Here is a 25,224-nt window from a genome sequence, read left to right on the forward strand (position 1 = left end):
GAGCAAGACCGCGGGAGGCACAGGGTGCGCACGGAGGAGAGTTATTGATCACTTATCTATCGAAAACCAATTAATTCAATTAAAAAACCGTAGAATAAACAATTAGCTTCACCGATTGGTGAGTACTGATTCTTTTTCTGGTTTTGATCCTGTTCTAAATATCTAGAAAACAGTCAATAAAGACTGTATCGATCAATTACTGTAGTGCGTTTAGTGTAAAAAATGTTCAAACCGAAATTAAACAATGATTATTCTTATTATTATTTAGGTAACTGTATCCTAGAGCTAAAAAAATATATTCCAAGTTGATAAATGTATGTAAGTAACAGTTTACATGTATTTTTTCCAGTGTTTATAAATCATAAGTATGGTAACCACGGGGACAGGCGCCATGTCACTGTGCGCGTCTAGGTGTATCGCGTTCGTCACAAAGAGTGATGTGACGTCATGGGTAGCAACAAATACTAATACTAGTGTATTCATATTAATATTAATGAGAGTACAACTGGTTGTTTTAATGCTAGTGTTCATGTGAGTATTAATGATGATAGCGCTACTGATAGTTTTAGTTTTAATGTTCATATTCATGTTAATATTAAATATAATTATAGTGTTACTGTTAGAGAATTAACAGTAGTAGTAGTAGTTTTAATACTACTGTTATTCTAGCATTACTGTTATTCTCTTTGGGGGAATTAAAAGCACATGTGGCGAGTGACCTCGTGGTGCAACGGTAGCGACATCATGTCCGACTTTAGAGACAGTGATATCAGAGAATGGAAGTTTCAGACCTTGTTTTTTTTTACAGGTTCAAGCAAACCTGAAAGTTAGAAAGTGTTTGGTCACTTTTGTATGAAAAAGTGTCTGAAGCCTGTAATTATAATTTGCCCTTTTTTAATTGTGGTTGAAATCCACTCCCATGTACCAAGACCTTACATTATATTCATGTTTACTTAAATGACTAACTATTGGACTATTGGACATTAGTTGGTGTTTTTTTTTTTGTAACGATTTGCTATTTCATGCAGGAAAGAAAGGAACCCAGACCCAACGTTTGCTTTCAGGTGGGGTTCATTTACATAACGGACATCTATTTCTGAGGAGCCTGATTTGAATCACACAACCCCCGGTAGAAGTCGAATCGACAATCTTATAAACCGAAATCAGACGCGTTATCCATTAAACCACTAGCCCGTCACGTAAATTAATTGCACCATGGTGAGTTCAGTGCCGCTACTAGTAATACCCCACCCCCATCTTAAATTTCTAAGTGAGAAACGTGTTTTCTACATTTTTTTTTAGTTTTAAAAAATCATCACTTTTAAGCAGACAAAGCCTTTATGTATCGCTCTGAATTTCTAATTGATTTAGAATTCCAAGACAAAAGCGTTTCGTTCCACAGCGGCGTGAAATGATCACGTCTTTCACTCTACTTCTCTCTAGTAGTAAAGCAGATCTTGCTTGGTGAGCATTTCCTCCAGTAAATTAGGTCACTTTTCATGTTAACTCACTTCTTCTAAACACAACATTTCCCGGTGCATGTTTTCTCCATGAAAAAAGACATTTTCCCTTACATGATTTCTCGTTTTGTTTCATCAAAGTGTACAGAAAGAAGAAAGAAAGGAAAAGTGTCGTTAATGAACTCTGTCCCCCTTGGGAGATGTCAAGCGCATTGGGCATGAAAAGTGCCCAATAAAAGCCATTTCTCTTCGTTTCTCTTATGGTCAGGGCTCCTGTTCCGTGTAAAGGAGGCAGCTTGCTCAGCCGGCAGACTCAGGGCTTCGTGAATGCAGATGGCTCAGAGCGGTGTGTCCAAGCGGCTATAAAAGAGGAGAATTCTGCCGGCACCGTAGCTGAGTCGGTTTAAGTACCTGTCTCGTTAACTGGAGATCCTGGCTCCACATCCCAGCTGTGCCTTTCTTCCTGTCTTTTTGTGCAGAAACTACCATCTTGGACAACCGCATAGGGCTTGATTTAGTTTAAAGCATGAATGCATTTCCTTTCTGCAACAACTTGTTTTTCAAGAAATTCATACAGCTTGTGAAAAATGAAATGTAATTCTTGGCTATCAGAGCAGTAGGAATATTGCCGACTGGCAAGAAAATGCAAGCAATGTTTATTTTTTGACCGGAAAGGTGCGAATGGAGAAAAGCCTCTCTCATCAGTCTCTGTGGCGCAATCGGCGAGCACGTTTGGCTGTTAACTGAAAGGTTGGTGGTTCAAACCCACCCAGGGACGATCTTCTTATTATTGTCAATGTAAACACTGTCTCCGCTAAAGCCGAAACCTTAACCCTCTTCATATTTGCAGAAAATGCGAGTCTTTTGCCCGTGTCCAACAACAACACTTGAGACCGGGGAAGTCCAATAGTGATCAACACCGCAACTCCCCAGAAATCCATATTCACCCTTGAAAAAGTATCTTTGAATGGCTGGCGGGAGATATCATTTATACTCCTGTTGCGTCCTCTGCTAAAAGAGTTTAGAAATATAACGCAGATTTGTTTGAGAATTTGACAAGCACTGTTACAGTACGTTAGCACTGTGAAGTTGGATGTTGATATTTTGATATATTTACCTTAATTTTAACATAAATGTAAACATACATGCTGTACAATCTATGCTGTACAATCAAACACAGGTATATTTTGAGACTCATGCTGATCGTCCTGTGGATCCAAAAGAAAATTTTAAAGCTGATACATTTTCGATTGGAATTTGCATCTAGCTACAACGTCCCTGGATAAGAGATTTTATTAGTTGCGTGCAATCGGTATCGTTTACTTTATGTATGGTAGTGGAAATAGTTTTAAAAATGTTTTCTAAAGAAGATTGTATTGCCAGGACCTGCCTTTAGTGCTCAGTAGCGATGACGCTGTTGATATAGATGGAGAAGAAATGTAAGATGAATTGATGATCTAAGCTAAAATAGCCCTAACACGCCTCCTGTAACAGTGTTTGTATTCATAGCAAGTAATATTTTTTTTCAAACCCGAACGTTGCTTTTGCATTAAGTGTTATGTAACCATTAGCGGTTTCGGTAGCTTCTGAAGACCGCACTTTTCCAAACTGAAGCCTATAAGAACATTATTCAAGACACACCATGGCCCAGAATCATGCATCGGGACAAAGATTAACATCCACTGAAAGTACTCCCAAATAAAAGATTTGACCAAAAAATTAAAAGAGTAGGCAAGTATTAAAACAAAACCATAACTTCTTGACTTCCAACCTCTTTCCTGGTTCAGGCCATGTAAAATGACATATTCAGTGGACTCATGCCAAGGTTGTGAGTTTAAGCCTCACCTGGAGCAGCCTGGTTTTCTGTCTTGACAGGTAAACAGTGTTTTGTGTTATTTGCTAAATGGAGAGAGGATTCTGTGTTAATTGTGCTCCTCCTGGGAGAGGTCAAGATGAGAAGTTCACCAGGCTGGTGGTAAATATCCTGTCCAGGAATATCGGGGCTGTAGGGGGTCAGATCTATAGATGTAGTAAACACATTAGTGGAGACGGTGTGTCTGCTCTCTGTGAGAGAGCCAGGCGGGATGAATAATCTGTGGTCTGGGAAGAAGAGACCCTCGTTGGAAGAGCGGCGCTCCTCACAGGAGAGAATGAAAACAATATTTTTCAGGGACGCTGATTTTTCTCTTTGGGTGAATTAAAAGCACTTGTCGCAAGTGACCTTGTGGTGCAATGGTAGTGCGTCTGATTCCAGATCAGAAGGTTGCGTGTTCAAATCACGTTGAGGTCAGCTGATGTGTTTGCAGGTGCTGCTGGTGTCGAACTCGGAATTTACACCATGCAGTCGGGTTTTAGCTGTACACCACCTAGGTAATCCGAACGAAATAACAGAACAGTACAGAACACCCAGTCAGGAGCTTATGCAGCATTTCATCTTGAACACGACAAGAGAAAAGGCACACTGCACATCCGCGAAACATCACGTCCGACTTTAGAGACAGTGACATCAGAGAATGGAAGTTTCAAACCGCTTTTCTGTTACAGGTTCAAGCAAACCTGAAAGTTAGGGAGTGTTTGGTCACTTTTGTATGAAAAAGTGTCTGAAGCCTGTAATTATAATTTGCCCTTCTTTTAATTGTGGTTGAAATCCACTCCCATGTACCAAGACCTTACAGTATATTCATGTTTACTTAAATGACTAACTATTGGACTATTGGACATTAGTTGGTGTTTTTTTTTTTTTTGTAACGATTTGCTATTTCATGCAGGAAAGAAAGGAACCCAGACCCAACGTTTGCTTTCAGGTTGGCTTCATTTACATAACAGACATCTATTTCTGAGGAGCCTGATTTGAATCACACAGCCCCGGTAGAAGTCGAATCGACAATCTTATAAACCGAAATCAGACGCGTTATCCATTAAACCACTAGCCCGTCACGTAAATTAATTGCACCATGGTGAGTTCAGTGCCGCTACCAGTAATACCCCACCCCCATCTTAAATTTCTAAGTGAGAAACGTGTTTTCTACATTTTTTTTTAGTTTTAAAAAATCATCATTTTTAAGCAGACAAAGCCTTTATGTGTCGCTCTGAATTTCTAATTGATTTAGAATTCCAAGACAAAAGCGTTTCGTTCCACAACGGCGTGAAATGATCACGTCTTTCACTCTACGTCTCTCTTGTAGTAAAGCAGATCTTGCTAGGTGAGCATTTGCTCCGGTAAATTAGGTCACTTTTCATGTTAACTCACTTCTTCTAAACACATTTCCTTGTGCATGTTTTCTCCATGAAAAAAGACATTTTCCCTTACATGATTTCTCGTTTTGTTTCATCAAAGAGTACAGAAAGAAGAAAGAAAGGAAAAGTGTGGTAAATGAACTCTGCCGCCCTTGGGAGATGTCAAGAGCATTGGACATGAAAAGTGCCCAATAAAAGCCATTTCTCTTCATTTCTCTTACAGTCGGGGCTCCTGTTCCGTGTAAAGGAGGCAGCTTTGCTCAGCCAGCAGACTCAGGGCTTACTGAACGCAGGTGTCTCAGAGCGGTGTGTCCAAGTGGCAGTAAAAGAAGAGAGTTCTGCTGGTGTCGTGGCTTAGATGGTTAAAGCGCCTCTTTAATAAACAGGAGATCCTGGGTTTAAATCCCAGCGGTGCCTTTCTTCCTGTCTTCTTGCATCGTTTATTGTTATAGACAACATGCTTCTGCATTAAGTTTAATGGAGGTGTTTATTTCGTTTTTGGCACAACTTGTTTTTCAAGAACTCCACACATCGCGAAAGCTAAAATGCTTGTCTTTGTTATCAGTTCAAAAGAATTACTGCCAGCTGGCAAGAAAATGACAACGATTTTTTTTTTACTTTAGCCAAAAATCTGTGAATGTGGAAAAATATGACATGTGTCAGTTTCTATGGCACACTCAGTCAGGGTGTGCTTCAGTTAAACACAACGTTCGTAGATCAAATGCACCCAGAGACACACTTCGAATTAATCCGATCTAAACATTACCTTCTCTAAATGTGATTGAGTTTCTTTGCACGTCGTTAGCCATCTTGATGTTTTCAGAGATTTTCAACTTTTGACACTAGTCAAACTACAAGTAAATAGTTGAGTACCTATGTCAATATCACCGGGAATGTGAATATAAATGTAAACATCAATATTTCTGCCTTCTCCTGAGAAACACAAGTATAGAGTCAAAACACAATAAATAATGCTAGAAAATTATTCAGTTAACACCCAGATGTGACAAAACACATTTAAGACTTACATCCCCTTTAAATATGTATTTCCTTAATATCAGTTCTCTTCCCTCCCCAGGATACCTGCAAATTCACTATATCATATTAAAAGCTGTGTGTAAGTCTTACATGTGTTCTGTCACATCTGGGTGTTAAATTAATAGATGTGTTGTGTTATTTAATATGATTTGACTCCATGCTTGTGTTTCTCGGGAGAAAGCAGAAATATTGGGGATTTGCGGCTACAGAAAATAATGTGAACTTTACAGGCAAAAGTTAGGTTACGTTAAAGAAACAAAAACTTATTGTCACCCTTTTCAACTTGATTATTTAAGACATTTGTTCGGAATAGTATATCTTCTCGTGTCTGTGGCTGTTATCCTACAATAACGGTGGTGAAATAGCAGGAATGTGCGGAAAGAATCGGAGATAGAACAGAAGACTCATCTAGTCGATAGTAAGGTTGTGTAGGACCGCACACACTTCGATGTCAGTGTTGAGTAGTGTGGTTTAAAAGCTTCTTCACGAACCAGGAAGGAGTAGAAATCTAAAGTCTTCTGATCCGTAATCAGACACGTTATCCATTGTGCCATTGGCGTTTGTATTGCATTCCTATACAGCACCACATTGAGTTCAGAGCCGCTACTAGTAATACATCGCCCCGGTCAAAAGTTTCTTCAATTAGATTCATGTGTTTTGTACGTGTGTCTAATTACTACGTCTTTCATTATGTCTGGTTTAAAATAATGTATCTTAAAAACAGAGAAAGGGTTTATGAGTCTCCCTGAAATTCACACACGAAGAATAAAAAATATCGCGTTTAAAAAGAATACAGAGATGCCGGCGATAGAAAACTTAAGCGCGCGCTATCACTGAACTAAACTCCCGATCGATAAGTTTGCCGGCGGCTTTTTAATTGTGTTAGGAAGAGCAAATAGTCCACAGTGTACATTTTAAAGGTCTGAGCAAAACAATCAGACGTGAGGATTATTCAGAACAGGAGCCTCTACTTCTTTGTATACTGAGCTTTCGGGTGAACGTCAAAGTGAAAGACAAATTCGCAATTCACTTTTTGATTAAGGAACAAGAAAACACCACCCTTCAAACTGGATTCAGACCAGGGACATAAGACATACTCACTGCTTTTTCTACAGTTTTAAGAGCTAGCAACTGAGCTATCGAGAAGTCTAAAATAAACGTTTTGTCACACGCGTAGCCCAATGTAGTGTAGTGTTCCTCTTTATTTAAATCCCAGTTCGACATCAAAATACTCACTCCCATAGTCTCGTTTAGTAGAAGAAATGGACCAGGCTTCTACTCTATAAACGTCAATAGTTCTTATAAAACATTTGAAGGGATATCAGTGCAGGTGGAAATTGACTCTTTTTCTTTATGATTTGGTTTTGATTTTGAATCGTTATATTATTAAGTTTGTGCTTTCTCTGTTTTTATCATATTGTGAACTTATTTTTTAAACAAATGCTTACAAAGGCAAACAGGGCACACAGTACAAGCTACTGTGCACTTTTGGGAGTATACGAGGTTCGATATAAAATCGCAAAAATGTAAAAGGAGAAAATACCCCAGACTGCGTGTAAAGTCCTCCTTGAGGTATGCTTTCAAAATAGCTGCACCAGGCACTTGGAGACAGATAAACATAGGTATTTAAAATTCAGGAATATGAATGGTCAATTGCTTACAGTTGGGTTTTTACGTTTCGTATTTAGCGATTTGTGTATAAATCTTTTAACAATTCATTAAAATGCTAACAATATGTAAAATAAAAACAACAGCAACGTTAAATGGCGGGGAGACGGGCAGTTTTTTTTACAATCAGATTCCAATCTCTAATGCTGTGTTTGAGAGCTGTGTGTGAGAGCTTACTGTACATAACTTTCCTTTTCTCACATTTTCTGAAAACCATTCCAAAGGGGCACCTGTCACGGACGTCCAAAGGGACTAACCATGGGGAGTAGGAGAGTGGAAAAAGACCCATATGCGTAGCGGCGAGACGGGAAAAAGGCCCGGGCTCATTAGTGCAAAGAGTTCAGGAATGCCATATAGAAACCTATGCCCTCAGGGAGCGGACGTGGGGCGCCCTGGTGCTAGGCGGGTCTCAGGACATCCAAACGTCAATGCTGAGCAACGACAGAGTGCAAGACCCGGAAATATATAGCCCAAGGGAAAGAGAGGGACAGGAAGGACAGCAGGCTGGAAACTAGGGACAGGACAGAGAAGGAGCGCCCTCTGGCTGCAGAGGGCGTGACAGTACCCCCCCTTCATGCCAAGCACCCTGTCAAGATGTGAGTCGCTCTTGAATCAGAGCGGGGTGACACGGGCTTCTGTTCTGATATGGTTGTACGAGAAGCAGGAGGAATTGCTTCACTCGTATTGCTTCATGAGCTGAATCAGGAGTGAGACATTTCGTGTGTTTGTGCATATGTCAACGCCTGACCAACATCGTAAAACTAAATTAAAAACTAACATTAAGTTGTCAGAGACATTCATTTATATACAAACAAGAGACAGACAAAGTAATAATTCTTCATTAACTTGTCCTACACTGATCAGACTATTTGAAATTGTCTGATTCAGCCTGTGCAGTTCGTGCTAATTAGAACAACGCCAGTACTGAACCCTCATCACCGAACAGACTATTTAGCACAAGTTCAGCTGCTCGCCAGCTTTGTTACGCACAGTTTTGCATTGCTATTGAGCTCAGAGCAGGAGCTGATCTTCAGACAGTACCGTGTTAAGTAGTCCGCAGCTTCGTGCAAAACAGTTCGACAGTTCATTGCAATTTAGCCAATGTGTTTTCTATAGCTTTCAGCTGCAGTTAATTTACATAAAGAAAATCTACTACTGGTTTAAAAGCAACATGAGTCAGACAGGAGTCAAACCTACAATCTTCTGATCCAAAGTCAGATGCATTATACATTACACCACTGGCCCTAACCTTATGGTGCTCAACAGCACCATAGTGACCTCAGTGCCACTACTAGTAATGCATCACCCCCATCCAAAATTTCTAAGTAAAAAAAAAAACTTTTTCTATACTTGTCTGTTTAAAAATATGATATCTTTAAAAAAGACAAAGGGCTTGTGTGTCACGCAAAAGTTTTGATTCATTTCGAATGCAAAGTAAAACCATTTTCTTCCAAGAAATCATAAATTTGTCTCATCCTCCACACTATAATCCTCTCTTGTAGTAGTAAAGCATTTTGAATTCAACCGAACAATATATTAAAGGAACAAGTAATAGGTTTATTCCATGCTGAAAGAGAAGAGAGAAAACACAACGTTTCAGCTATGAAAACTTCTTCAGGTTTGTTTTCTCTCTTCTCTTTTCAGCATGGAATAAACCTACAATATTACTTGTTTCTTTGCAGATATGCATGCTGAAGTAGCTATCCACCTGAATATATTAAACGATTCATCTATACGATTAACATAATGTTCTCCTGAATAACTACTCAAAAGAAGCCACAGCTCAGGTGTTAGAGAGATTTGAAATCAGATCGATGGATTTAGAGTCCAGACTGCGAACCGACAGCTGACACAGGTCTTTTACAGAACCGTTCTGATTTTTTCTACTTTGTCCCCGTGACATCATTGTCCTGCTTGCAGCCGAGCCCGACACACAGTACCATCTGGTTTCTGTCGCTGGGCGCTCACCCTGTGGTCCATGTGGGTCCTAATGCCCCAGTATAATGACGGGGACACTAAACTGTAAACAGGTGCCGTCCGTCGGCTGATAAGTAAAACTGAGGTCCTGACTCTCTCTGGCCTTTAAAAATCCCAGGTCATCTCTTGAAAGAGTAGGGGTGTAACCCCAGCATCCTGGCCCAATTTTCCAATGGCCCTTACCAGTCATGGCCTCCTAATAATCCCCATCTATGGACTGGCTTCATTACTCTGCTCTCCTCCCCACTGATTGTTGATGTGTGGTGAGCATTTTGGCACAGTATGGCTGCCGTTGCATCATCAAGGTGGGGCTGCACATTGGTGGCGGTAGTGGGATTCCCCATTACCTGTAAAGCACTTTGAGTGGAGTATCCAGAAAAGCGCTATATAAGTGTAAGTGATGATGATAATAATAATAATTATTATTATGTAAATTGCAATAAAAATATAATATTTGTTTCAAAATCGATTAATGTAAAAACTGATAAAGCTAATGCTTTTTTCAGGGCTATATCTACTTTAAAAAAAAAGAGAAGTGAAATTTGGAGAAGATGCACCAGCGGGTGCCTTCACATCTCCAGCTTCAGTCTCGCCTGTAGCTGCGAGAAGGTTAAAAGCACACAAGTGATCTGTAGACGATGTTCGGGGAAGAGATAATTCTGTTTTCAACACAGGGAGTGAGAATGAGCTCAGTCCGGCTCCCAGCAGAATCCATTCTGGTTTGGTTACTGTTAGACTGTGCGTCTGAGGCTCTTTGGATCGCAATGTGAAAAAAAAAAACAATTGCTCACATCGAGAGGAAGGGAAGATATCATGTTTAAAAAATCAGAACCGAAGATTTGGATCTGGGGCCTCATACTTATCAAATTATTAAAATAACAGTTATTAAAATATTAGATTGTGTTTCTGCAACATTTCGTGCACACTACGCCATTTTTATCTAAAAATAAAACAACAGCCACAACAAGGGCTTTACACGCAGTCTTGGGTATTTTCCCCTTTTAGATTTTTGCCACTTTATATCGAATCTGTTATACTCCCAAAAATGCACAGTAGATTGTACTTAATAAAAATGTACAATTCACCGCTGGTATAAACAGATGTGTGCCGTGTCTGCCTTTGTAAGCATTTGTTTAAAAAATAAGTCCACAATACGATAAAAACACAGAAAGCACAAAGTTAATAATACAACAATACAAAATCAATACCAAATCATAAAGCCAATTAAGTACAGATGCAGCCATTCAAAATGCGCGGTAAAAACCCGCGGTACAGTAACCTACCCACAAGCCACCGCAGGGCACCGGAGGGCACCGCGGTAAGTGATTGGCTGGCCAAAATGACCGACAGGGGCACTCGTGGTGCATTGGTTGGTAGTGCAAAGATTTAATCATTTAATGTCTTTACTGTGCACATTTTAATCCGCTTAGTTTTGAATATTTATATGGATTTTACCACTAAAGGGAAATTTTAGTAGCTGAGCATAAAAAGAAGAGGAGCATAACGCATCTGAAGGTCATGAATGATATTAATTTAGGAACATAAACATTACTGTATGTATGTAAACTGTACTGTGTATGGCTGGTCTTGGTAGTTGAAAGAAAAAATACACACCAGTTTTCCATTTCTCCCTAAACATTTTAAGCATGAAAGTTTTATGAAACGGTACCCAAATATGCGATTGCTGTATGGAATGAATTTTAATTTAAAAAAATTATTTAACACGAACATAAAGCTGTTTACATCTTCCGCCTGAGAACAGTCACCCGTTGCTACCCAACGCAGAAACACAGCCACTAACTAGCAAAGAGAGGACATTAGCTACCCAATATGATAAAGAAATAAATGATTATTTTGTTTCTTTCTTTTGCACATTTATTTGAACATTTCCATCGATTGTACAAGCACTTGGAAACTGTCCAATCCCTAGTTCATCAGGCATTTTACTGGTCTGGCACCGGTCTGTGTCTTCCAGGATATAATGCCAGCGAACTCTTGTTTTTATGTCCATTATAACAGACAATCTCCTTTGCTTTTAACCGAGCGTTTAATAATTTCCTAAAATGAAAATGATTTACTTTATTTCCCTCACGGGATCAATAAAAGTATCTATCATCTGTCTAAACTATGGGACAGAATTCTGGGGTCTCCCCATACCAGAGATTATGGTAGGGCTTCAGAATGGTGATTGGCTGACACCATCTGACACCCCTCTGATTGGAGAAAAAAAGACGTGCTGGTTTGCTATACATACTGTACCAGGAAGAGGATTTCTTTCTATTCAAAACGTGTATTTTAAAAGTTTAAGAAGTAAAAACCTTACAGTGTACACAGATTTCTAAACTGATCAGGATCGTTATCTTTGTCTTATGCATAATAATGTTCACCGCTCTGTCCAGCAAATTAATAATAAACTTTATTTTATATAGCGTTTTAAACGAATAAGTAATTAGATTGCTCATAAACCTAATCACTTGCTTTTTCTTTTTATTTAGGCTCAGATTTCAACTATAGATCGTATTATTAATAACCATAATAACAACCAACCAACAAAAACAACCATATAAACATAATACCAACCAAAAACATAGATAACAACCACAATACAAAATCAAATATATCAAACAATTTTACTCTCGCAAATTCCTCAAATTATCATAATCCCGCCCCTTATGCAAAACCAAACCTTCCTCCCATCCCAGTTTATCCTGTTTATCATAAACAAAATCCACCTCAATTTTCAACATAAAGCATTACACAAAATCAATACCTCAACACTCCATACTCAACAACGATAATTCACAAACAGCCAGAACATGTAACTACACATTCCCAAACAGACCAAATTCCCATAGCCCCGCCCCTTATGCAAAACCAACATCCCTCCCCTGTTCTCTCTCTCCCCTGGCGGTTGTAATTGTTTTTATTTTCAAAAAATTTTTAGCAAAGTCATGTATTTTAAAAATCTTAAGATTTTTATATTTATGTCTTTATTTAGTGGTTTCATTAGTGACAAAGGCTAAACTTTCTTGGAAAAATGTCTTTTATGTAAACCATGTTTGCTATTAATTCATTCAGGGCTAAAATATGTTCATTGTCTTCTAATGAAAGAAGGGTTCCTTTCGCCGTAGTCGGGTTGAAATTAGAGGCTTGCCACGCCCGGACTGTTACAGCAACGCATTAGCATGTTAAAGCGATTTCATTGAGGAGCCTAGCCTTTAACTAGTAAGTACTGTACTTACTGGGTTTTTGAGGGGGGGGAGGTGTCTTTCGCTGGAAATCTCGCCTCCTACTTTGAAAATACCCGTGAAACCGGTTCAGTTCGCCAGCACTCCTGCAGAGAGGGGGTTGTACTTGCAGTGTATACAGTACACGCGTTATGCTCTTCGTTAATGTCTAAGCCGGAACATATCATTATATCTCATTTTGTATTTCTTAAAAAAAAAACGTTTTCCCAGCCTAACAGTATTGTTTTTAACCTGTAAAGCGCTTTGAGGAGCCACCTTTAAAGGCGCCATATACAATAAAGTTCATTATTATTACTATTGTAAATTTGCTGGACAGAGAGGTGAACATTATTACACAGAAGACAAAGATAGCGATTTACGTTGCATTGTGTATCGTGCTGCTTTAATACAGTTTTAAATAATTAAAAGTCTAAACAGTATCAGCTTTATTTATGGGTTTTAAATAAAGGTGATTTAAACGCGATTTAAATCAATATAAATGTTTATATTGTAACGCATAGGTGACTATTCATTGTTATTAAAATGACTTAAATTCGATCATGTTGTGGTATTTAGAAATATACATTTGTTTGGTGTGAGTGAAGTTTTATTTAATCTCTGAGCCATACTGATTCTTCTGGAAGCCAGTTTCCACCAGGGAGTAAAAAAAAAAACACACTATGGTATTCTCTCCAATGCAGTGCAGTTAAAAACATACCTCTGATGCTGCTCCTAAATGAATATCGTTTATGACCATCAGAAGCTTTATGCTCCTTTTCTTTTTTCCAGTGGATTGAACAGGGAGAGGCATTTCATGATGTACTTTTCACTGATGAAACAACAGTGGCTCTGGAACAGTTTTCAACCATGTCGTTTTATAAAAAGGGGAGATATGTACACGTTACTGAAGCTAAAAGTTTAGCCTTTGTCACTAATGTAACCACTAAATAAAGACATATAGAAATCCCTACGTTACAGACTGTATATGGCTGGTATTGGTAGTTTAAAGAAAAAATACACACCAGTATTCCACTTTCTCCCTAAACATTTTAAGCATCAGTCTTACATGTGGTTATTTCGGAAACGTTTGTACGTGCTCCTTCTGACCATGTTACTGTTTACTGTTACTGACCATATTAAGTTTAAGTGCCTGTGGGCACTTTTCCTGTCCGTGGGGGGTGGACCGTCTTTCATTAGAAGGTTAGTCTGTTCTACTCTGAGAATGTAGAGGGGGTGGAAAGTGCCCGCGGTCATTTAATTAGTATTAAAATTCGCACTGATTCCCTTGTGAAGATACGGACATAGGAATATTCGTGCGTGGTCAAAAAATGGCATAAAAACGACAAAGTGAAGGCTGTGAAAACATTCACAATGTACTTTATACACAAAGCAAATATACCCCCCCCCCCTCTCAATTCAATTCAAGCTGCTTTATTAGCATGACAGATGGGTACAATCAGTGTTGGGTATTTACTTTGCTTTGAGATGCCACTTTTAAAGGTGATATATAAAATCAAGGCTTTACTTGCTTTAACTCCGCAAGTCTAAGTTCTTGTGTCTGTCCTATTCGAACCCGAAAGTATTACAATATGTATCTTTATAGCAGGTGGTGTACAGCTTTTAAGTATAGATTACACTTTTCTAAAATGTATTTAAAAAATAAAAACGATTACAATCTAATCTTTCCACGTTTGATCCCAAAATAAATCTAAACGGGGAGAAAGCTATGCTGAAAGTTTATTAAGATACTTAGAAGACAAAGATATCAATTTATGTTGCATTTGTCTGATTGTGAATCAAAAAACACATATATTTAAACCCGCATTTGCGATTTAAATCAAAACGTTATTTAAATCAATATAAATTTTTATATTGTAACGCCTAGGTGACTATTCATTGTTATTAAAATGACTTAAATTCGATCATGTTGTGATATTTAGAAATATAAATTTATTTGGTGCGAGTGAGGTTTTATTTAATCTCTGACTCAGTGATGGCCTGGCATGGTGAGGTGCGCTGGCAGCTATGTGGTGTTACGCAGTGGTGGCCTGACACGGTGAGGTGCCCTGGCAGCTCTATGATGCAGTGGTGGCCTGGCATGGTGAGGTGCGCTTGCAGCTATGTGACGCAGTGGTGGCCTGGCACGGTGAGGTGCGCTGGCAGCTGTGTGATGCAGTGGTGGTCGGGTATGTAGAGGTGCACTGGCAGCTGTGTGTTGTGACGCAGTGGTGGCCTGGCACGGTGAGGTTCGCTGGCATATAATGAATATATTTCCATGGATATAATACAACTGTTATTATTGATCACCGAATTATTGTACTTGACATGACTTCATTCAGCCTTTCCTGAACGTCTATGACAGGCAGAGAGAGTGTTGTTTCTGGTGCGATCTTTTGCAGCTGACATTTCACTGTTTTAAACGAACAAGAAATTAGATTGCTCATAAATCACTTATTCTATATAAACACAGCGTAATTGCCCTCCGAAAATCCTCTTTTTCTTGTTCGTTTTAGAGACCTTGATCGAAACTGATTTTAGATGTCAGAAAGGATTTATTTTCTCTGTATTTCCTACATTGCTTTGTCGAGATTTTAACTTTATATCTAACTTTATATCTAGGCTCAGATTTCAACTATAAATCGTACAGTGATTAATAGCAGTAAATACTGATGTTTTGCGCCCTACTACCACAAAAATATATGTTTAAAAAAATGTCATGTTCCCATAAAAAAGTCATGCCTTGGAGTATAGACCCCCAAAGGAATGCCATAGACTCAAACTGCAAAATAAACACATATAGAAAGAAAGTATTTGTATTGTAATTGCAAATCCTGGTACTGTATGAGTGATTGATATGACTTTCCTCATTACAAATCTCTTATTAGAATTTAAATTTCTCTGTAACTCCAGGTCAGAACAGAGAAAATGTAACTGCCTTAAGGAGTTTACGATTATGAAAAATAGAAGGATAAGCATGATACGTATGTCTTCTGTCATTTTCTAAGTCATGTTACTGAGCACCAAATCTTATTGAGAATATGAATCCATTTAAGGTTTATACCATTAAAGTAACGGTTTATTCCATGCTGAAAATGTTTGTACCAGACTTTTTTGAGGCCTGTTTAATTGTGTCTGAAGTCTGATGTTGTAAATTTTATTGTTAAAAAGATCCATGAAAATGTCACTACTAAAGTTAGCTGGTACTGTTGGTATTGTAAGTGGCAAGTAGAGCTCATATTTTAGATTTTGTGTAGTTGCTAGCGTTGAACTGTGTGTTGGATGCACATGAATTGAAGGAATGGGCAAACATAGCTGATGCGGATCCACAGAGCCAGCATATTAAGATGTTTATAATTAGAGGCAATTTGTTTAAATAACTAGGTATGGATACTGATGTGCAAGAGAGGTGGAAAGGCTGTTTCCTTAAGCCAGCACTATAAAATATTTTATTCTCAGTGAGATGCTGCCATTTCATAGTGGGTTTCTAACACCGTGTATAGTTCCATCAGCACAGTGCCTTTACTTCCATTTCTAATCTCTTTATCCAGTACAGAGGATTTGGAGCCTATCCCAGTAAGCAACGGACACAAGGCAGAATACACCCTGGACATAGCGCCAGTCCATCACAGGACAGACAGACACAAACACACACACACCAGGGCCAGTTTTCCCATAAACCAATTAACTTACCAGTATGTTTTGGAGTGCGAGAGGGAGTCATATCACACATATGGAGAAAAACCAGAGAGAACATGTAAACCCCACACACACAGGATGGCAGGAATTGAACCTAGGACCCCAGTGCTGCAAGATAGCAATGCTAACCACTTTGCCACCATTATAAATGGATGGATATCTTAGTTATCTTTCTAGTTCACAGGTTTGCATGCATAATTTAATTTTGAAAGCCACTGAGACATCAGGTACTACTGTTGTATTTATGAAAAAGAAACAAAACAAAAAACATACTAACAACTGTGCCATCCTACTCCTTAGTTAATACATTTTATTATTCATAAACAGTTAACATTGTTAGCAAAATATTTAAAATTATATTTAACCCTATTTTTTCTTTAGTTTTGTATTTAACTTATTATATGATAGTCAGACTTAATGTATATTTGAACAATGAAAATATATTTTTACAAGATTTTACATTAAGCACTTAAAATTAATATGGTTAATAATAGTAAACTGTAACATGCTGTAACAAGATCGGTTAAACTGCGAAGAAAATGCTTTCAGAGAAAATGCTTTCAGAGAAAATGTTTCAGGTGTGAAGAACATAGATCTCCAATGCAATTTCAACCAAAGCTGTTCCCACACACCCTGCCCCCACTACCATTAGAATATACACAAACATTTTAGCGTTTCATTCTGAGCAGAAGACCCTCACACCTGAAGAGTGCTGGCTGTGACGAATTAAACCGGTTTTACAGGTTTCAATCACAGACCATGGATTTTTAGAAACATCCCATCAGTGACATCACTGAAGTCAACTCCTAGGTACTGTAACTGTCGTGTGGGTAGTTTCACAAGAATCAGACAAAGGTTTAAGCATCGCTTGTTCTAGATAAAACTGCAAAAAAAAAAACAACAACCAATAATGTACTTCTTTGCGTCTCTGTTTGCCCAAATCATATATTCACAACGTGAAATCTAGAAAATAATATTACGTAACCAAAATCCGCAATATGGAAACAGAACCTGTGTAATTGTTGATAGATGATGTACTCGTAACATTTTTTCAAGACGAACTACAACATTTAAAAAATGACTTGAATTTACTTGATATCTCTAATCAATCCACGGGTCCCAGCACAAAACGAAACTAAAACGCATACCGTTTCGCGCTTCTTATTAGTTGCTCAAAAGTAATTTGATCGTATGAAATGCATAATATAAACCTAGAAACATATACGTGAGCAGTACTTAAGCACTGTAGTATCGGTGTTAAGACATACCTCTCAAATACTGTAAATCAAGTTAAAAATATCTCAAGACCGATTCTGGTCATAATGAAACCATGTTTCGTGTATGTTTTCTTTAAAGTACTGAGACCAGCCATATACTGTATGTTTATGTTCCAAAATTAATATCGTTTATGGCCTTCACACGCGTTGCAGTATGCTCCTATTCTTTTTATGCTCAGCTACTAAGATTTCCCTTCAGTGGTAAAATTAGATATGAATATTCAATACTTAAACGGGCACAGTTAAGACATTAAATATACATATACATACTGTATACAGTACAGTTTTCATACAGTAATATGTTTATGTTCCTAAATCAATCTCTTTTATGAGCATGTGAAAGGCATGGTGAATTGATTCTCAAAAATTACTGTACTTTGCATGATTGGAAACAAATGCGTGATTGCGAAATGCTGTGGTGTTACTTTTACAAAGACGGTCAATGAAAAAAAGAATGTTGACCAGGGCAATACTTTGAGTTTACACTTACAGCTTGTCCAAAGTCATTCATTATTAATACTATTAGTAATATCTTCGTTAAAGACTTTGATGGCCACAGCTCAAACATGAGAGGTTGAGCTTTATTAGCTCCACCTTGCCGAAATTCCGGATACTATTATTTTGCTTGTCATATTATAGGAGAATTTACGGTAACTAGCAGTATTTACCGGTAACTCGCGGTATTTACCGGTAACTTGCGGTAGACTGCGTACAGCGTACCGGAAAATAATGCAGTATCGCCCACGCATTTTGAATGGCTGCATCTGTATGTCCCCCAGCTCTGAGCCCATTGGGCCTGCTGGTGTGACCAGAGCTGCAGCGTCGCCATGCTGGTGGGGGTCAGTTCGGCTTTTCTGTTGGAATGAACAGGGGGGTTACATGATGGTGCTGTCTGTGGTCTGGCTGTCCTGCTGGTCTGGATGAGGGGTGCGTAGTGTGGTGCAGGTTCTTGTCCCATCCTGCTCTTGGTCCAGGTTGGAGGGTTGCACCGATTCTGAGTCTTGTTAGCTGGTATGGATGGGTTTGGGGGTGTTGATACCAGAGTGGTCCGAGGGGGGTGCAGGTGTCTCGGGGGCATTCTTGTTTTTCTGTGAGTTCAGGTTGATTCTGTTGGTTTTGCCACGAATCTCCCTCACGCAGGCAAGTGCTCCCGCATTCCTACGAGCTCTCCCCGTACCAAACGTGCACGTGTCAATCAGGCCTCTGCTTAAACCTTCATCTGCCCCCCGGTCATTGCTCACGATTGAGATTCTCTCCCGGAGCTTACGTACTAACTACACCTTTGCCTTACTACGACTTCTCCCCTGGACCTCGACCCCGCTTTAGCCACTCGATTTTGTACCTTCGCCTGTTTTACGCTTTCTCGGATCCTGACCCCAGCCTGACTTTTCGTTTACGCCTCTGCCTTCTGAATCCACACCGACGCAACTTCTACGCCTTCCCGGACTCCGACCCCTGCCAGTCCCTCGACTACACTTTCGCCTGTCGATTCTGTGCCTACGCCTGTGCTACGTGTGGAAGACCGAGTCAAAAGGTCAGGACAGTGACTATGCGTGGGAAAGGTTTTCTGTTCGCACCTAAGACCACTGTCTTAGGTGCAAACTAAAGCCTGTGATTCCTCACACCCATTCAACCAGAGAAAATTGAAACAGATTGTAGGATGCCAAATGGCACCCCCCTGTCCTGTTTGTTTGACTTCTGACACTGCCCCTTTCCCTGTATGTTCCTTTGATATGTTAAAGTATTGCCTACTTTTAATGTATAAAAAAGGACAGTATAACTTCAGTCCAGTGAGCATGTCTTGAGTGCTAGGGGAAACCCTTTCTCTGTGATATGCTCCCCTTCAGCTGATTGTATTAAAGATCTCTGTTGACAATCTCCCAACCTGAGTGAAGACTGAGTTTTCTTCGACATACGCCTTCCCGGACTCGGACCCCTGCCTGTTTTCTCCGACTATGCCTGCGTCTCGCGCCAACCCTACCAAGGGCACCGCATTGGATCCCTATCCTCAGCAGTCAGCCCCTGCGTGACAGGTTCTGAGTGTCTTGGTTACATCCGTTTGTGTGTATAGATGAAAAAGCTATTGAAGAGCACCCCGACACCCCCCACCCATCTCGGTGGAAGTTGCCATGTTCAAAAAATCCTAAAAAGATAATTAAAGTTTCACACAACAAAGCATGACTGTGAAAGGTCAGGAGGCCTGCCTAATGGTTGTGCTGGCCCCACTAGCACCTCTTCCAGAAGCAACCTTAGTTTTTCCCAGGAGGTCTCCCATCCAGGTACTGACCAGGCTCACACCTGCTTCAGTACTGAAGGCTGCTGATTATGGCCAGCAGCCATATCACCCTGCAACTCACAACTGGCAACCCACTGAAGCTAAGCAGGTGTGAGCCTGGTCAGTACCTGGATGGTAGACCTCCCGGGAAAAACTAAGGTTCCTTAGTTCCTTAGTGGGGCCAGCAGGGGGCGCTCACCCTGTGGTCCATGTGGGTCCTAATGCCCCAGTATAGTGATACTGACAATATCCCCAAATTTCCCCATTGGCCCTTACCAATCATGGCCTCCTAATAATTCCCCTCTTTGAATTGGCTACATTTCTCTTCTCTCCTCCTCACTGATAGTGGTGAGTGTTCTGGTGCACTATGGCTGCCGTCGCATCATCCAGGTGGATGCTGCACATTGGTGGTGGTGGAGGGGAGTCCCCATTACCTGTAAAGTGCTTTGAGTGGAGTGTCCAGAAAAGCGCTATATAAGTGTAAGCAATTATTATTATTATTATTAATGAGCACAACACTTGATTACAGTAAAAAAATCATTAAAAAATAAAGAAATGTTCCACATCTCAAAGCAAGGTTGTATAAGGTTAGGGGAGCTGTCTGATGTGTAAAACACCTGTTTGCAGCACTGTGGCTGTTGTGCTTGAAGAGCTATTGACTCGTGAATAGCACCCTCCTATCACCATGTACGGCCTGTCTAATGGTGCCATATTGAAAACATCATAAAAAAATAAAGAAAAGGGACACAGCCACAGCAAGATTGTATAAGGTTAGGGGGCCTGTCTGGTGTGTAAAACACCTGGTTGCAGCACTGTGGCTGTTGTGCTTGAAGAGCTATTGACTCGTGAATAGCACCCTCCTATCACCATGTACGGCCTGTCTAATGGTGCCATATTGAAAACATCATAAAAAAATAAAGAAAGGGGTCACAGCCACAGCAAGGTTGTATGAGGTTAGGGGGCCTGTCTGGTGTGTAAAACATATGGTTTCAGCAGTGTGGCTGTTGTATTTGAATTGCTATTGTAGCGGCAATGCTTGTTAATAAGACAGAATTAAGTGTTGGTATGCTGTCCTAAAGGAGGCCCCATCTCACCCTCCATCTCTGTGGTGCAGCCACAGAGAAAGTATTCATGCAGGCTGATTTAAGATGTTTTGTTTTGATAAGGAACAAGCTCCCAGACAGGGATGCACTTAGCTAAGCCTGGCTATCATGATCAATGGTCATTCATTGGCGCCTATCAGTCTAGGGAGTGCCGAATGGACATCTGGACTGCATTCCTAAGTGTCAAGAGTAAGTGACTTATATCTCATCTTGACCAACCAATCAGGGACTGGAAGGGCGTGGTAAAACCATGTGGGTCTCCAATGCCCGCCAAACTCTCAACCAATCAGCACACATCTGGGTCTTGGCCAAAAAGGGAGCGCAAGCTCAGATCTGGGCTCTCCTTGGCCATTTTCGTGCATCCTCAGAGACAATCACGTGACAACTGCTGTTGTCTGCAAAAGGACTTGGACTTTGTTCTAAGCGCGAGGCCTAGGATCCCGTACGTACTCAGAATTCTACCAACGTGAATGCTCCGCTTGCTCAACGGCAGCCTACAGTTGGACCCTCGTCGACAACCTGAATAGCTTATTCAGAAGCAGCGCTGGACCGGGAACGAACCAGCTTCTTCCCAGGCAAAAGAGTGACTTGTGAGGACTCGCGGTCACATCTGTGCATAGAGACTTTCTACTAGCCAGCCGGACTGCTGGTAGATCCCCTCGGAGCAACGACTGCCCTGCGCGCCGCAGTCAGATTCCTCCGCCCGTCCTACTCCGAGCTACACCTTGACTGGTTGGCCGGTAGCCAGAGAACGCCGACACAACGCCCATTGGACAACCGCTGCAACAGAGGCTGCAACAGAGCCTGTCAGCTGGTTTGGTGTTCGTGCCGGGAGATTCCAAAACCATACACAGTGGATAAGTAAACCCCATGTTCTACATTGCGGCTCGAGAATTCAATTGTACCTCAACACAAGTTGTTATCAATTTAATTCATGAGTAATGTATTTACTTCCGAGTTTAGAGTAACAGTGGGTAATAACACTGATTAGCGATTTGGTAACCGAACGATATATATTGACATATATTCTCTGTTGTGTATCTCTTTGTGTTTGCATCTCTTCGAGATTATATACCTTGTATATTGATAACCCTCACAGTAAGGTCTGCCACTCGTATCCTGGCAGACTAGTATATGTTTGGTGCACAGTTTATATTAATAAATGTATCCCGTGTATTGAACCCGCGTGTGTGCGTTGTTAGTTGTTCTGACGATTGATTTTCTAAAAGCCCCAACGAACAACCTCGTGATTACTGCTACAATTAATAATTGTCTCAGTAAACCCATCAAACCACTACAACATTCAGGTACATTCAGCTCCGGCGGGAACAAGTCATTTGTCTGTCTTTTCAAGTGCTGGGAGCCGAGTAATCCTTTGCTTGTATCGTTTCTCCCCGGTGACTAGATCTCAACCTGCGACTCTCGACTGGGCTCACCCATGGCAGCCCAGCAGGTGTGAGCCTAGCCGGCACCCGGATGGGAGATTCACCCCGGAAAAGCTCAGGTTGCTGCTGCTCCTGCAAGAGGTGTGACTGGGAGTAGGGAGCGCTCACCCTGCGGTCTGTGTGGCTTTCCTGATGGCGACACTCTGCTGCACAAACAGGCGCCGTCCTTCGGGGGAGGCATAAAACCGAGGTCCCGACCCTCCTTGGCCATTAAGAAATCCCAGGGCGTCTCTCAAAAAGAGACGCCGGGGGTGTCACTCTGGTGTTAGTGTTCCCCTTTACCAATCAGTCGGGGTCTCCTCCTAATCCCCGTCTCATATGTAACAATCAATGACGAGGCCCCCCTGTCCCGCGATATTGTACTTGTCTCCTGGCCGCTGGCTGGCGCCGTGAGATTTAGTACTCGCGCAAGAGACCGGGGGCAGAGCGCGAACGCGGTCCCCCGCCCCCCACAAAGTGTGCGCTCCAGGTTCCCTCTCGGGGCTCTGCAACACAGCGGAAAGGCAGCGAGAAGGAGCCTCTCGCTCTGACGCCGCGCGCCCGGCCGACGTGTTGGACTGGTGCGCTTTATGTGCTGAAATAAACACGCGACAGCCCAGAAATGTTTTGAGTGCTGTGCACTGGAGGTTTTTGTCTTGTGAAGACTTGCCTTGTGCTCCTCCGAGCAGTTTGTTTGTTCTCCTCCAGTGCGGGACAAGCCAACACAAGGGAGCACATTCGCCAACATCCAGGTACGCAATGCGATTTGGAAAGAGGCTCCTTTCCAAAGAGTTGCACAAGAACGATCCTTCAGTCCAACTCGGGGGGCACAGAGCCCCAGCCACACACAGCTTCAAGTAGCGAGTTAGGCGCCACGACTTTCGCTTGCGGCCACACCACCCTGAATGTGCCCAATCTTGTCTGATCTTGGAAGCTAAGCAGGGTTGGGCCTGGTTAGTACTTGGATGGGAGACTTCCTGGGAATACCAGGTGCTGCAAGCTTTCTCGGCCAGCAGGGGTCACCGTTGGTGCCGTAGGCTTTGGGAGGAAAACCTGGAGGATGGAAAGGTGATCTATAGCCTCATCTCTAGAGATGTTTTGTTGCTATGGCATGTGTGTGACCCATATAAAAAAAAAAACGTTTGTTAAACGAATATCGAAGCTGCCTCTAAATCTGCAAATGAAGATGAGTCGATAAACCACTTGTTTATCGTATAACTATACATATATTCATTTATTACTGATTTCATTCATTGAGCACGGATACAATAGAGGTACAGCCATTCACTGTTTGACATGTCTGCACTGGTACAGAACCTAGCAATCAGAAAACGGGTGAAACTGTCTTGAGAATTAGCATACAGTACCGAGGCCCCCATGACCAAATAAAGGCTAACCTCGATAATCAGCCTAAATAATGCAGACTACAGCAAAACGACTGACTTTGAAAAGGGAATGAATGTCCGGAAGGAGTAGTGTAACCAGCTTGAAATGCTTCTCCAGACCTCTAACTAAAAGAAACCGGGAACCAGCAGTGGCATCGACTCCTTTCGAACTGGGATCCTATCGCAGCACGTGGTGTCGTAACTCTTCCGTATCCGATATTGGAACAAGCACATCAGGGGAGAGCGCGAACGCAGTCCCCCACTACCAGAAATAATGCAGTCGAGATTCCCACATTTGGGGAATTCGCAGGGGTCAGCACAGCCGGAGTGCAATGGCCGAGCCTCGCCCTGGGTGAATCGATTTTTTAAGAACTTTATTTTCTTTTCACAAATAAATACAGGACATCACAAATTAGAAAGCTTTACATTAATATACATACTTAAAACAGTATATATGATCACATCTCATTACATTTTGACACGGTACCAGTTACATAGCAACAATTTCTTTTTTTCTGGTGTAAATCACATTCTTTACTTAAACATGATAATGTTTTTCACAGTTTCTTGAGATATTGACCTATGCTCTCTATTTCCCACAGATTTTCTGCTTCCTCCCTCCTTTCTCTCCACAGATCTCTGAGGTAATAGTTCTCTTGGGTGATGAACAGGGCCAGGCTACCTGCTGCCTTGACTGGGACCTCGATGCCTTTGAACAGCCCCATGTTCCTCACTCTCCACAGGGCGTCTTTCCCACTGTTCACCACGGCCCAGATCCTGTCAAACAAGTCAGGAGGAAGTTTGACAGGAGAGATGCCGTTGTAGCGGCAATGCTTGTTAATAAGACAGAATTAAGCGGTGGTATGCTGTCCTAAATGAGGCCCCATCTCACCTTCCATCTCTGTGGTGCAGCCACAGAGAAAGTATTCATGCAGGCTGATTTAAGATGTTTTCTTTTGATAAGGGACAGCTCCCAGATGGGGATGCACTTAGCTAAGCCTGGCTATCATGATCAATGGTCATCCATTGGCGCCTATCTGTCTAGGGAGTGCCAAATGGACATCTGGACTGCATTCCAAAGTGTTAAGAGTAAGTGACTCATATCTCACGCAGGGCGTGGTAATACCACGTGGGTCTCCAATGCCCGCCAAACTCTCAACCAATCAGCACACACCTGTGTCTTGGTCAAAAAGTGAGCGCAAGCTCAGATCGGGGCTCTCCTTGGCCATTGTCGCACATCCTCAGAGACAATCATGTGACAACTGCTGTTGTCTGCAAAGGGACTTGGACTTTGTTATAAGCGCAAGGCCGAGGATCCCGTACGTACTCAGAATTCAGAAAGCTTTTAAGCGCAGGAGGCGCCCTATCCCCGCTCGCTCGCTCATTCCCCTGTTCACACGTGCAGTGCGGCTTGTCCGTCTGTTTATTTGTCAGCTTTGGCGAGACACGGGTGCTTG

General features: G+C 41.3%; 1 protein-coding gene and 3 non-coding genes across 4 annotated transcripts in view; 3 read left to right on the forward strand and 1 right to left on the reverse strand.

The window, feature by feature from the left end:
* The window catches only part of LOC148668459 (uncharacterized), a 64,528-nt gene that overhangs the window by 20,515 nt on the left and 18,789 nt on the right, over nt 1-25,224 (forward strand). The gene's annotated exons all lie outside the window — the stretch shown is intronic.
* On the forward strand, nt 3,679-3,750 carry trnaw-cca (transfer RNA tryptophan (anticodon CCA)). The gene has a single exon. It is a non-coding gene; the product is annotated as a tRNA-Trp (tRNA).
* LOC148668463 (5S ribosomal RNA) lies at nt 23,266-23,384 on the forward strand. The gene has a single exon (XR_015938817.1). It is a non-coding gene; the product is annotated as a 5S ribosomal RNA (ribosomal RNA).
* LOC148668464 (U1 spliceosomal RNA) lies at nt 24,002-24,166 on the reverse strand. The gene has a single exon (XR_015938875.1). It is a non-coding gene; the product is annotated as a U1 spliceosomal RNA (small nuclear RNA).

Source organism: Lepisosteus platostomus, chromosome 5 (assembly GCF_059453375.1).
Source record: "Lepisosteus platostomus isolate fLepPlt1 chromosome 5, fLepPlt1.hap1, whole genome shotgun sequence".
NCBI classification, from domain to species: Eukaryota; Metazoa; Chordata; class Actinopteri; order Semionotiformes; family Lepisosteidae; genus Lepisosteus; species Lepisosteus platostomus.